This window comes from Canis lupus, chromosome 6 (assembly GCF_011100685.1).
Source record: "Canis lupus familiaris isolate Mischka breed German Shepherd chromosome 6, alternate assembly UU_Cfam_GSD_1.0, whole genome shotgun sequence".
In the NCBI taxonomy this organism is placed as follows: domain Eukaryota; kingdom Metazoa; phylum Chordata; class Mammalia; order Carnivora; family Canidae; genus Canis; species Canis lupus.
Genome location: NC_049227.1, coordinates 52,185,667 through 52,198,610, shown reverse-complemented (window position 1 = coordinate 52,198,610; position 12,944 = coordinate 52,185,667). Strand labels below are relative to the sequence as shown.

The following is a 12,944-nucleotide window of genomic DNA, read 5'->3' as shown; positions in this document are numbered from 1 at the left end:
AGGTGGGAGGCAGAGATTTCTCTTGAGTCTCAGGACAAACCACATTGCTTCTAACTAGCTGTTTTGTTTGTTTGTTTGTTTGTCTTAATCTTTCAGACACTTGTATCATAATCAACTCTCCTTTTTGCCTGATGGGAAGCTTGAAGAGCAGAAGCCAGTTTTTCTCCAAAACCCTATAAAACCCATGAATGTTTGGATTAGTCTTATCCCTGATTGTATTTTCTCTAAACATTTAAGGTTTTCTTCACTTTTTCTATGTATCTATTTTACCAATGATGTTCCAAATATTTTTTGTAAGCCATTAAAAATACTATGTGCACTAAAGTGTGATTGTATAAAAATATACAAATTGATAATTTCCCTAACCACTTTCTTATTTTTGAACATTTAGTTGTTTTCATTATATTTTTCTGCTTTTCTAGCATAGCCTAATAGCTTGCTCTGACACTAATGATGTTTAAAATTGCCAATTTAAAAAATAAAAAATAAAATAAAATAAAATAAAATAAAATAAAATAAAATTGCCAATTTACCACTACCACATAAATGATGGATATCATTATAGCCCACATATACTTTAATATTAGGAATAATAGGAATTTGGCATAGAAAAGGAAGACAGGAATGGGAAGGGGAAGTATAAGGGGATTCTTCTGATAATAGCGTGAATACCAAGGAGGGTGGTGAGCAAACCAAATGATGGTTGAAAAAGATATGAGAGATTCAGGCTTGATTTGGTCTGAAAGAATAATTTCTAAGTGTAAATTTGTGGAGTGGAGCAAAGCAGCAGGAATTTTAGAATGGTGTTAATTCTTGTGGTAAGGTCAATGGTCGCACCAGGATTTAATGACATCATTTTTAAGGTTGCTTGTTTTGGTTTGGTTCTTTTAAAGAGGGAGAAAGAGGTCAGGGGTGAGGGAAAGGGAAGGAAAGAGAAAAAATCTTAAGTAGGTTCCATGTTCAGAACATAGCCTGAAGCAGGGCTCAGTCTCACAGCCCTGAGATCATGACCTGAGCCAAAATCAAGAGTCCGACGCTTAACCAACTGAGCCACCCAGGTGTCCCCATCATTTTTCAGTTTAAAGCAAAACCCAGCTAACAGCTAACATTAAGGATTAAGGTCTAATACCTAGGAAGTCATACCTAGCAGTTATTTGAACTGATTTAATGGTCAAAAACACTTATTTTCATTTGTATTTTTTGATAAATTAGTCAGTTTAGCAAATTCTTAAGTGTTTATCAACTAAACGTACCTTCACATTAAAACTTCTATAAACTTTGTCCATTTAGTTACTGAGTTATGATTCCAGTATCAACTTCTATGAGCTTCTGATATAATAAAGTCTCTTTTTCTATTTTCTCAAAATATTTTTTCAGTCTTTTTATTTAAATATATAAATATATTATTTACAACTTGGAGACCTTATGAGTAGATATCACGTTAATGTTCCTTTATTAGTATATTGATCCTTTTAAGAAGTACTGCTTAAGAGATATATCCACTTGTTGGTATGATAGAGTATCTTGCAGTTGACCTGTTGAGAACAATAAAAGGAGATTAAAATATACATATGACCTCTGTGCATACTCTGCCCAATTTTTCTGTAAACCTAAAATTGCTCTAAAGATAAAGTCTATTAATCTTTTTAAAATACACATGTTTAAATGTACTGGGGTACTGCAGAAACAGGACTAGGAAGACACAAGATTTTGGACAGAGGGAAAGTTAAAAGCCATAAGCTCATAGACTAATGATAATTTTTTTTTTCTGAGAGTTTTGCCAGTGCTGGGCTCAACAAAAGGATATGAAAATCCAGACTTCCCTTGTACAGAATGAAATTAGGAACAGAAAAAACAGGAGAGCTTTTGGCAGGCTTCCAGTATAATAAAGATGAAATTTCAGACCCATGGGGCTAAGATCCTACTGAGAAGGAACGGGTAGAAAACTGACCTTTGCACATGGCAAGTTTTCCCCACAGGATACTTGCCAATTTCTGAAGGTGCACAGATGATGATATCATATGGTGGCATTCAATTATAAATTACTAGACATTCAAAAAGACAAGGATACTTGAATTTTTAAAAAAACTGTAAAAAAATAAAGATAATAACATGATAAATATAGGAGAAATTACCAGGCAAGAACTTTTAAGTAAATATGGTTAATATATTAAAATAAGTAGAGGAAAAGGTGAGGAAAATAGGTGAAAATACTGGGAATTTCACCAACAAATTACAATATGTAAAATTAATGTAAAATGTCTAAAAATAAATGTAAATTTTAGACCCCAAATATAAAATAGCAAATTAAGAACTTTAAAGAGGGGTCAGTAGGCAATTAGACATAGTGGCATGGAGGATAACAAACTGCAAAATGAGTTAATGAAATAATGCAATTGAAGCACAGAAAAAAATGGAAATCCAGCAAAGCATAAGAGAAATGTATGACACAGTGAAAATATTTAATGTGCATGTACTTGGGTTTCATAAAAATATCAGAGAGAGAACAGGGAAGCAGAATTATTTAAATACATAATGGCCAAAATTTTTGGAGAAGTGAGGAAGACATACACTATATCCAGTTCAGAAGTTCTTCCAAACCTGAGTAGGCTATATACAACCCAATCCACACCTCACACTCAGCCACACAATAGTAAAACTGATTAAATCTAAAACAAAAATAAAACTATAAAAACAGTCAAGGTAATAGAAACATTGCCTTGAATGAGCAACAAGAATGATAGTGCATTCTTAAAAGAAACAATAAAAGAATAAAATCAGAAGACAATGAAATGATATCCCAAATGCTAGAAAGGAATCCTATCTCCAGAGAAAATACCTTTCAAAAACTAAGATGAATACAGGGTTTCAAACAAATATAAATGGAGAGAACTGTTGCTAAGAGAGTTAAACTCAAACAAACATCAAAACCTAAACAGAGGTCTTCAGACAGAAGGAAAATAATCTCAGAAGGGAAAAATAATTAAGAAAGGAAAAGCTAAATATATGAGTAAATATAAATGAATATTGATATTGTATAATAATACTATTGTCTTAAGTTCTGTACAATATACATACAATTAAATGCATATAAGAATAATTAATTCAGTGAGGATAATTCTTTTACAATATGTAGTTATATCAAATCATATTGTTACACACTAATATCTTGAAATTTTATTTGTCAATCATACCTTAATAAAGCTGAGCACAAATAATAACACAAAAAGGGAGAGTGGAATGAATTGAGACAAACCATTGCAAGATCCTTGCATTGTCTCAGCAGTGGAAAAGTAATAATTTATAGTCAAGAATGCATATTTTAATAACTATGGCAATCATAAAAAAGAAATAGTGGGGAAGTAGAATAGTAAAAAATAATTGATCGTAAAGAGGGTAAAAATGGACATAAAATTATAAAACAGATGGGTTAGACAACTAATGGTAAGATAGTACCTATCAACCCCTATCAATAATTATACTAAATATAAAAGGATTAAATATTCTGACCAAAAGATCAAAAAATAAAATTCAACTATGTTGCTCATTAAAAGTATACTGTAAATATAAGGACAGAGTGACAGAAAAAGGATTTGAAAAGATGTATCATAACATTATTCAAAGGAAAGCTAAGAAATACATTAAAATAAGACAAACTAGGGCAGCCTGGGTGGCTCAGAGGCTTAGTGCCGTCTTCAGCCCAGGGCCTGATCCTGGAGACCTGGGATTGAGTCCTACGTCAGGCTCCCTGCATGGAGCCTGCTTCTCCCTCTGCTGCTCTCTCTCTCTCTCCCTCTCATTAATAAATAAAATAAAATAAAATAAAATAAAATAAAATAATAAGACAAACTAGATTTTAAGCCTAAAAGATTCCTACAAAAAATATTTCATACTGTTAAAAGGTTAAACCAACAACAAAATATACAATTGTAAATTTGTATAAGTTCAGTAACATATATATGTTACCATAGATATAGATGGTTGGATGAAGGGATGGAAGGAAGGAAGGAAAGCAAGCAAGCTAAGCAAAAATTGACATGTAAAAAGAAGAAGTAAGCAAAGCATGTGAGAGTTTAATTCATTAATATTCATAGCTGATAGAATAGAAAAAAATTATAAGACTATAGAAATGAACAACACAACAACTTACTGGTATAAATTGAACCATATGTATAATTAATTATGATAGAATATGCATTATCTTTAAATTTTGGATAATGTACCCAAAACTAATCTTAACAAGTTCCATAAAAATATAAAATATTCATAAAAATAAAATTTTCAAATGATTGAATAATATGGAGTATAGGCTCCAGGCCACTGTTGAATTAAACTATAAAATAATAATATAGATAACTAGAAGATCTCCATCTTTTGGAAAATAAGCAATGTATTTTCAATAATGCACAATTGGAGGACAAAAATCATAATGGAATTAGAAAGGCTTATGAATTAAATAATAGTAAAACATATGAAAACTTTTGGAATGTAGCTATAGGAAAGTTCCCTAGGGACAATTTATAGCTTTAAAATCTTATATTAAAAAAGAGAAAAGAGTAATAATTGGTATCAAAGTTTCCACCTCAAGAAGCTAGAAAAGTAACAGCACATTAAATGCAAAAAAGTAGATTGAAGGAAATAATAAAGATAAACATAGAAATAAATGAATTAGAAAGGAATAGAAAGGAAATACAGAGCAGTGAAATTCAACAAAATGTGAAGTTATTTGCTTTTGAATAATAAAATTGAGAACTCCTGTCAGGCCTGAGCGAGTTAAAAAAGAGAGAACATTAACTTACCAATATCAGGAACAGAGATGGAGACATCACATTAGGACCTACTAATATTTTAAAAAATTAATAATAGATATTTTTAATGACTTTATATGAATGTGTTTGACAATTCAGATAAAAGAGATAAATACCTTGAAAAACAAAATTTGTCAAAGTTATCAGGAGAATAAATAGAATATTGAATAATTCTATATATATTTGAAGAATTGAACCCATTATTTAAAAATTTACACAAACATCGTGTCAAGTTGAATTCACCAGTGAATTCTCTCAAATATTTATAAAGAAATGATACAAATTCTGCACACACACTTCTAGAAGATTAAAACAACAACAGTAAAAAGACATTAAGCAGTAAAAAGACATTTCTTAGGCACTTTATGAAGTCTACATAACCTTGATACCAAAATCTGAAGATACTACAAAAATTAAAGTCATACAAAATCTCTTTAATGATACAGATTTTTTTTAAGTTTTTTTAAAATTTTTATTTATGATAGTCACACAGAGAGAGAGAGAGAGGCAGAGACACAGGCAGAGGGAGAAGCAGGCTCCATGCACCGGCAGCCCGACGTGGGATTCGATCCCGGGTCTCTAAAATCGCGCCCTGGCCAAAGGCAGGCGCTAAACCCCTGCACCACCCAGGGATCCCAATGATGCAGATTTTAAAAATCCTTCATCAAGCAGTGCAATATAGTAGGATGGGTCCATTTTATTCCAGTGAATTATAATGATGTTTTAGCAATCAAAAAATGAATCAATATATTGATGGACACTTATGTTGCTTTCCTATCTTGGTTTTTGTAAATAATGCTGCAATAAACATTGGGGTGCATATATCTTTTTGAATTAGTGTTTTGTTTTCTTTGGGTAAATACCTAGTAGTGGAATTATTGGATCATGTGGTATTTCTATTTTTAATTTTTTTGAGGAACCTCCATACTGTTTTCCACAGTGGCTGCACCACTTTTCATTCCCATCAACAGTGCATGAGTACCCTTTTTTGTCCACATCCCTGCCAACAACTTGTCATTTCCTGCCTTTTTGATTTTAGTATTCTGATAGGTAGAAAGTGATATCTCATTATGGTTTTGATAGGAATTTTGAATTTCTTTTCTTTTTTTTTAGAGAAGGAGAGGCAGAGGAAGCAGGAGAGAGAGAATCTTATGCAGGCCCTACACCCAGTGCAGAGCCCAACACAGAGCTCAATCTCAGAATTCTGTATTCAGAACACAGTAGCCATAACAAAAGAAGAGATCTTGCCACTTGTGACAACATGGATGAACCTAGAAGGTATTATGCTAAGTGAAATACATTAGGTAAAGAAAATAACACATTATTTCACTATTATGTGGAATATTAAAAAAATTAATCAAAGAATCAGACCTATAAATACAGAGAACAAACTGATGGTTACCAGAGGGAAAAGAGAGTTGGGAGATGTGTGAAATGAATAAAGGAGAGTGGAAGATACAGGCTTCCAGTTATGGAATGAATAAATCATGGGAATAAAAGGCACAGATAGGGAATATAGTCAATGATATTATAATAGCTGTATGGTGACAGACGGTAGCTACACTTGTGGTGGGCATAGCATAATACACAGAGTTGTGGGATCACTGTGTTGTACATCTGAAACTAATGTAACATTGTGTGTCAACTATACTCAAAATTTAAAAAATCAATATAATTGACATTAATGGAAAAAAAAAGAGAAAACACATGCATCATATTAATAGATAAAGAAAAATTAAATAGAATTAATGAAAAAAACTTTTCATAAGCAAGGGATGGATGGGAAATTCTAGAACAGTATCTAAAAATATCATAGTTAATAGTGAATTATTGAAAGCTTCCCTCAAATATTGGAGAAAGGTATCTGGAGGTCCCAGTCATTGAAGAAAAACATGAAGAAATAAATGAAAGGTATAAGAATATTATAGGAAGAAATAAACTGTCATTATTTGTAAGCTATATGATTACATATATAGTAAATCCAAAAGAATATGTAGACTAATTATTAAATGTATGAGTTAATTTAGCAAGATCACTAAAGGCAAGATCAATATACCAAAAATCGATTGTACACCTATATATCAGCAACATAAAATGTAAAAGAAAAATTTAAAAGATAAATAACTTTTATAATAGCATAAAACAAAAACTATCTGGAAATAAATCTAACAAAATATATAGAGTCTGTATCTTGAAAACTACAAAACTTTATTGAGAGAAATAAACACCTAAATAAAGTGTATGACATACTCAAGAATTGGAAGAAATAATAATATGTAAGAAGGCCATTCTCCCAAAACTGATCGGTAGATTTAATGTATTTTCAGTCAAAATCCCAGAAGACGGCTTGGCGGGGCAGGGGGTGGGAGGGGGTTGTGAGGGGGTGTTTGCTTGTTTGTCTTTTCTGGTGGAAATTGATTAACTGATTCTAAAATCTATATAGATATACAAAGTCCAGGAAAAATCATATAACTTGTAGAAGAATAGACTGGAAGAACTTTTAGTATCAGTTACCATTTCTTATTGTAAAACTGCAGAAATTGAAGACAGTATTGCAAAATAATAGACAAATAGATCAAAGAAACAGATGAGAATCCATAAACACACCCACACTAAATTGACCAATTTATATATGGCAAAGATGACTCCAGGGCAGTGGGGGATAAGGAATACTGGTTCCATTGAATATCCATATGGAAAAAGGATTTCCTTTTCCTTGTGGCTGAATAATATCCCATTGTGTGTGTATGTGTGTTATATATTCAATTGTGTGCATATATAATATTTCTGTGCGTGCATGTGTGTGCATCTTCTTTATCAATTCATCCATTTGCAGGCACTTAGATTGTTTCCATATCTTGGCTTCTGTAAATAATGCTATTGTGAACAGGAAAGTACAGATATCTCTTCAGGAATCTGTTTTCATTTCCCTTGGATATATACCCAAAAGTGAAATTGCTAAATCACATGATAGTTTTATTTTTCATTTTTTGAGGAACATCCATACTGTTTTCCATAGTGGCTATACTAGCTTACATTCCCACCAGCAGTGCACAGAGTTTCAATTTCGCCACATCCTTGACAACCCTTATCTCTTGTCTTTTGGATGATACCATTCCGACCGGTGTGAGGTGATCCCTCCTTGTGTTTTTGATTACATGTATACATATGTTCTAAGGATCACAGCAACACTATTCACTTTAGCCAAAAGTTGGACACAACCCAAATATTCATCAATAGTAGAATGGGTAAATCAGTTGTGATATATTCATACAATTCATACAAGTTAGTACTATCCATGCTATTTAAATGATTCTTTATCCTCAGTTATCCTACAGAGAAGAAATGATAAATCATCAAGGCAGAATTTGATCCAATCTTGTTGGTTTTATAGAAGGACAACACTTATACACATACTGAATTAGAGAGAAGAAAGGCCAAGGATGGAGACAATTTTAATATTAAAGATAAAATGTGATGAGGAATTGAGATAAGCCTGAAAGCTGGAATAATAACAAAACAGTGGTAAAGACCTGAGAGATGTTCATGAAGTATCAGTGGTGATCAACTCAATATAGGGGACCATGAAAGTAAGGAAACAGTGAATAATAATTCTACCTTGGAATATTTGGTAGACAGTGATATTAAAAGCTTCAGATTTTAAATAAGAAGAGCAAGAAGTTTGGGCTGTAAGATAACTTTAGAGAGTTTTCCTCTAAATTACTTTTAAGATGCCCAAATGGAAATAAGAAGTTGAGTTCAAAAGAAAGGATGAGGCTACAGGCAAAGATTTGAGAGTTGTCAAGATGCATTGATTAGAAAAATCATTGGAATGACTTTTTTTCCTTTTTTCAATAGGAGAAGAGAAAAATAATAAAATCCTTAAAAAAAATAATGTAAGCGTTGGGTGATGTTTGAAGGGCTATTGCCTGCAGGGCTAAAGTAAATGCTCCCAGGTCAGTGATTTTAGGAATGCTCTCAAAAGCCTCCCCAGCTAGGGCACAGGTACCTGGTCTGTAGCCTTGATCCCAGTTTCAGCATCTCAGCCCTTCTTCCTCAAATGGAGGTGTTAATAGAATATTTTGGGTAATCCCAGGCTTACCCTTTGTTCCTGACTTTCTAATCTTTCTCTTAGTATTCTACAAGCTGTGAATGACTTTCACCTTACCCCTATGACCTACTTCACAGAACCCCAATCCAGGAATTGACCTCAGAGCCCCTCCTTAGCTGGAAAGGGAATCTGTAAGGTGTCAGTGAAGCAGGCAGAAAACTAGCAAACAGAAAAGAAGGACCGCGGTGATTGCATGGACACTATTTTTCTAATTGCCCTAACACTTTTGTACCACCAATCGGTTTTTCCACACTGATGAAGATTAATTCTAGGTATCCCTGATATTCTAACACTTACTGCTTTCCTGGTATCCTCTGGCCATTCATTCTGGCACTTATTACCAATATATTTAGCATGTTTTCAGATACTCTCCCTTGGGAAAAAGTTCACATAGTTGAAGTCCCTCTCCAATGAACACTGTGCGTTATCTTTATGATAGCCTTACAATGTTTATCAGAATGTCAAGGAAACTCTACAAAATTTTCCAATAGTTTTCCTTCTTTTGTCCTTTTATTTTATTTCCTTATTATTTCTGTTCCTCCTGAAGTTTAATTTCCACATCCATGTGGAGTGGAGTATCTTCTTGTCAAAAAATGCTATTCTCTTCCCCCTTCCACTAAGCCTATTTTAAAATATATTGAGCATTCTTTTCTCTCTTACAATATTGAGCTATATCTCATTAAGTTATGTCCCCAAAACTTTTTTGTTGACATTTCACAGGAATTTTGTATCAAATATATATTCTATATAGAGTCTAAAGCAATCAGCTTTCTGCTTGGTTTTTACATTTTTTACAGTGGCTTAACTTCATAGCCCCCTGAGTTTCAAGTACAAACATGAGAAACTTCATTTTCTAATTGACATTTTGCTGCATGATAGACCCCTCATAAGTAGAATCAATTTTATAAATTACACAACAAATCTATTTTCGTTGCATTTAGGAGAGGTTGAAAAATATATTTCTCAGTCTAAAAGTATTAAGGGGCAAATGTGAAAAAAGATTAATTCCATAATAAGTGAAAAATATTTGACATCTGGTTAGTGGAAGGAGGATGAAATGAGGGAAAAAAACTAGAGATCATACAATTTCTAAATTCTTATAAGTTTTATATATTCTAAACCTAGCATAATGCCATTTTCTCTTCTCTCTGAACTTCTATTACTTTCTCTCTGTGCTTTTTATTCCTTAAATCTTTTCATTACAACACTGGACCAGCTGAAGCAGTGAGAACTATAACTATGATCTGCTAAAACTCTGAGTCTTTCAGTTTCCTAGGATTCGCTACCTCCTAAACAGATTGGACTGGCACTTCAGCTTTCAGAGAAAAAGTATGGGCAATTACACTCACATGAGATTGACTGCAAGCAGATCCAAATATTGCAGAGATGGACTGTACTGGGCTCAGTTTATGCACTACCTGAATTCTGCATGAAACCACCACCTATGTCTTCAGGCCTCAGCCACTTGCCTTTCTGGTGATGAAGTGGAAGGAGAGCAGCTCTCTCAAATACTCTCACCTTCCACAGTTGTGATGCCCTGGATATATCCACCTCATTGCCACAAATTTAGGTGCTTCCACACATTGCACCAACTGACATAAAAACACTGCATCAGCCTATTGGCTGCATTGGATGCCTGGAGGCACTGGCTTCACCAGCATATTGTCTAGAGGGGCCAGCAAACACAACTCAGAAATTTGGAAAGCTAATACTGTATAGAACGGACTATAACCAACAAAAAATAGTAATCAGAAGGAGCCAGCAAGTAAATTGTTTGCCTTTCCTTCACCTCAACAGACTATTCCAAGTTGCAACAGTTTCATATAGTTCCTCTTGAGATTTCCTGCAACTATTAACAGCCAACTGTGATGTAGAGCTGTGACCTGCTCAGGATATAGTTCTTATTAGCCTCAATTTTTCCTTCGCTCTTGCTTCTCTGGGATTGCACCCCCAAGAAAGCTATTATGCATGAGCTTTTGCCTCAAGGTTCTGTTTTCTAGGCAAGCATATTTAAGACATAGACGAAACATCAACAAAAAAGATATTTTTAGATTCTCTCCTCTAAGGGGCCACCGTTAAACATAAGGTTATGGAAAAATTGAGAGAAATATATAAAAATATACAGCAGGCAAATATTAAGTTTAAAAATCTATTAAAAACTGATAAGATCAACTTCAATGAATAAAATAGCATAATTAGGAATATAATGACTAAATGCATTATGACAAAAACAAATTCATCAGAAAGATTTAATAATTCTTGTGTGCATCTAATAAACATTTTTAAAATATATACAGCAAAAGTGGCTGAAACAACAGTATGACAAATCCACAACCATAGTGAAAGACTCCATTCATCTCTTTAAATTGTTACATTAAGTAGAAATTTAAAAAATAGAATTTGAATACACAAGTAACATATTACTAAGAGTAATTTTTTTAAACTGCAAAAAAACCAAAATGCTTTTTCAAAGTGACTGAATTAGAACACTGTTGTATAGGCACCCAGTGGAATATTATGTAGTCATTAAAATGAACGGATTATAGCTACATGCAATATCATGGATCTAAGAATCATAGACTTGAGTAAGAAAAGCAAGTCACAGACCATGTGTAAATTTTATAAAGCTCCTACTATATGAGCTCAAAATTATAAAGCTAAAATTCTAGAGATAAATACATTTATGGTAGAAACTATTTGAAAAAGCAAAGTAACAATAAAACCACCATTCAGGATATTGGTTACCTTTGGGAGTTAGGAGGAAAACATAGGCACTGCTTCAGTGATATGCATAATATTCTACTTACTGTGCTGGCCGAAAGGTTTGTGGCTACTTTATTCTCATGCTGCACAATTTTTATTATCAAATATTGTTACTGTTATATGTATATATCAAATATTACATATAAATTTTGTATATTGAATGTTATTTGACAAAATAGTACATAAAATTTTAAAATTAGTTTTAAAGGTCATTCTATTAAGTAGAGCATAATTACTTAATTACTGATAAAATTACTTAGAAAAAGAAGTTTTAATAATTTCCGTGGTTGAGTGTTTGCCTTTGGCTTAGGGCAGGATCCTGAAGTTCAGGGATCAAGTCCCACATTAGGCTCTCTGCATAGAGCCCGCTTCTCCTCCCTCTTCCTATGTCTCTGACTCTCTCTGTGTGTCTCTCATGAATAAATAAATGAAATCTTTTAAAAAAATAATTTCATTACCTAATTTTATTAACTCAAGATCTTGTTTTGGTCTAGTAAAAAAATACCATACTTTACTATTCTGAGCCTCCTATATTCTCAAAATCAAGATGATAGTAATATTTAAAATAATAAGTTTGATGAGTGGTTTACCTTTTAATTTACCTATTTTTTTCAATATAGAAGGGGTATATAGTATGTCCAGGGAAATTTGGCATTGTGTTAAGTGATGTGTCTACAACTTTGAAACCACCAGTGAACATGTAAAATTTTCTCAATATAGAGGAATATCCATCTTGCTAGATGTCATATAAGTGTTCTTCTTTAATTGCAGATGCTATATATACAATGCTATATACCTCCCTCATACCTGCAAATCATTAATGTAGTCCATTCACAGAGCTATAAGTGACAAGTTTAGAGAACACTAAGATGATATGCTAGCCTGTTCATTTTATTCCTACATGCTGCCAAAAATCCATAAATAGCCAGTATCTTAAATACACACATGCATTAAGAGATAATGATTACTGCCTCATTCCAGTCAGACCTTGAGTTTATTCATTTATTAGCTGTGGGATCTTGTCAGGTTACTTATAATCTTTTTGCCATGTTTTCTGCATTTTTAAACGTAGAAATAATGTTATTCCCTACTTTATAGATTCGTTGTAAATATTAATTCATGTGAAGTTTGTAGCACATTGTGCTTTTTATTCATTGAAAGCACTCAATAATTGAGAGCTGTTTCTATTATTACTATTATTATTATTATTATTATTATTATTATTATATAATTGGGGTAGTACTTAGACCTGTGACCTCAAA

The 12,944-nt window shown here is 32.7% G+C and overlaps 1 long non-coding RNA gene across 9 annotated transcripts in view; it reads left to right on the top strand.

Moving 5' to 3' along the window:
• LOC111096372 overlaps positions 1-12,944 on the top strand; it is a 118,005-nt gene that overhangs the window by 64,455 nt on the left and 40,606 nt on the right. For 6 of the 9 annotated variants that reach the window (XR_005361166.1, XR_005361165.1, XR_005361163.1 and 3 more), the window contains one exon: positions 5,922-6,086. The exons of 2 other annotated variants lie outside the window; for them this stretch is intronic. This is a non-coding gene — a long non-coding RNA (uncharacterized LOC111096372). Of the gene's footprint in view, positions 1-96; positions 325-5,921; positions 6,087-12,944 lie in introns of those variants that run through there. One more of the 9 variants, XR_005361160.1, reaches the window with a different exon arrangement.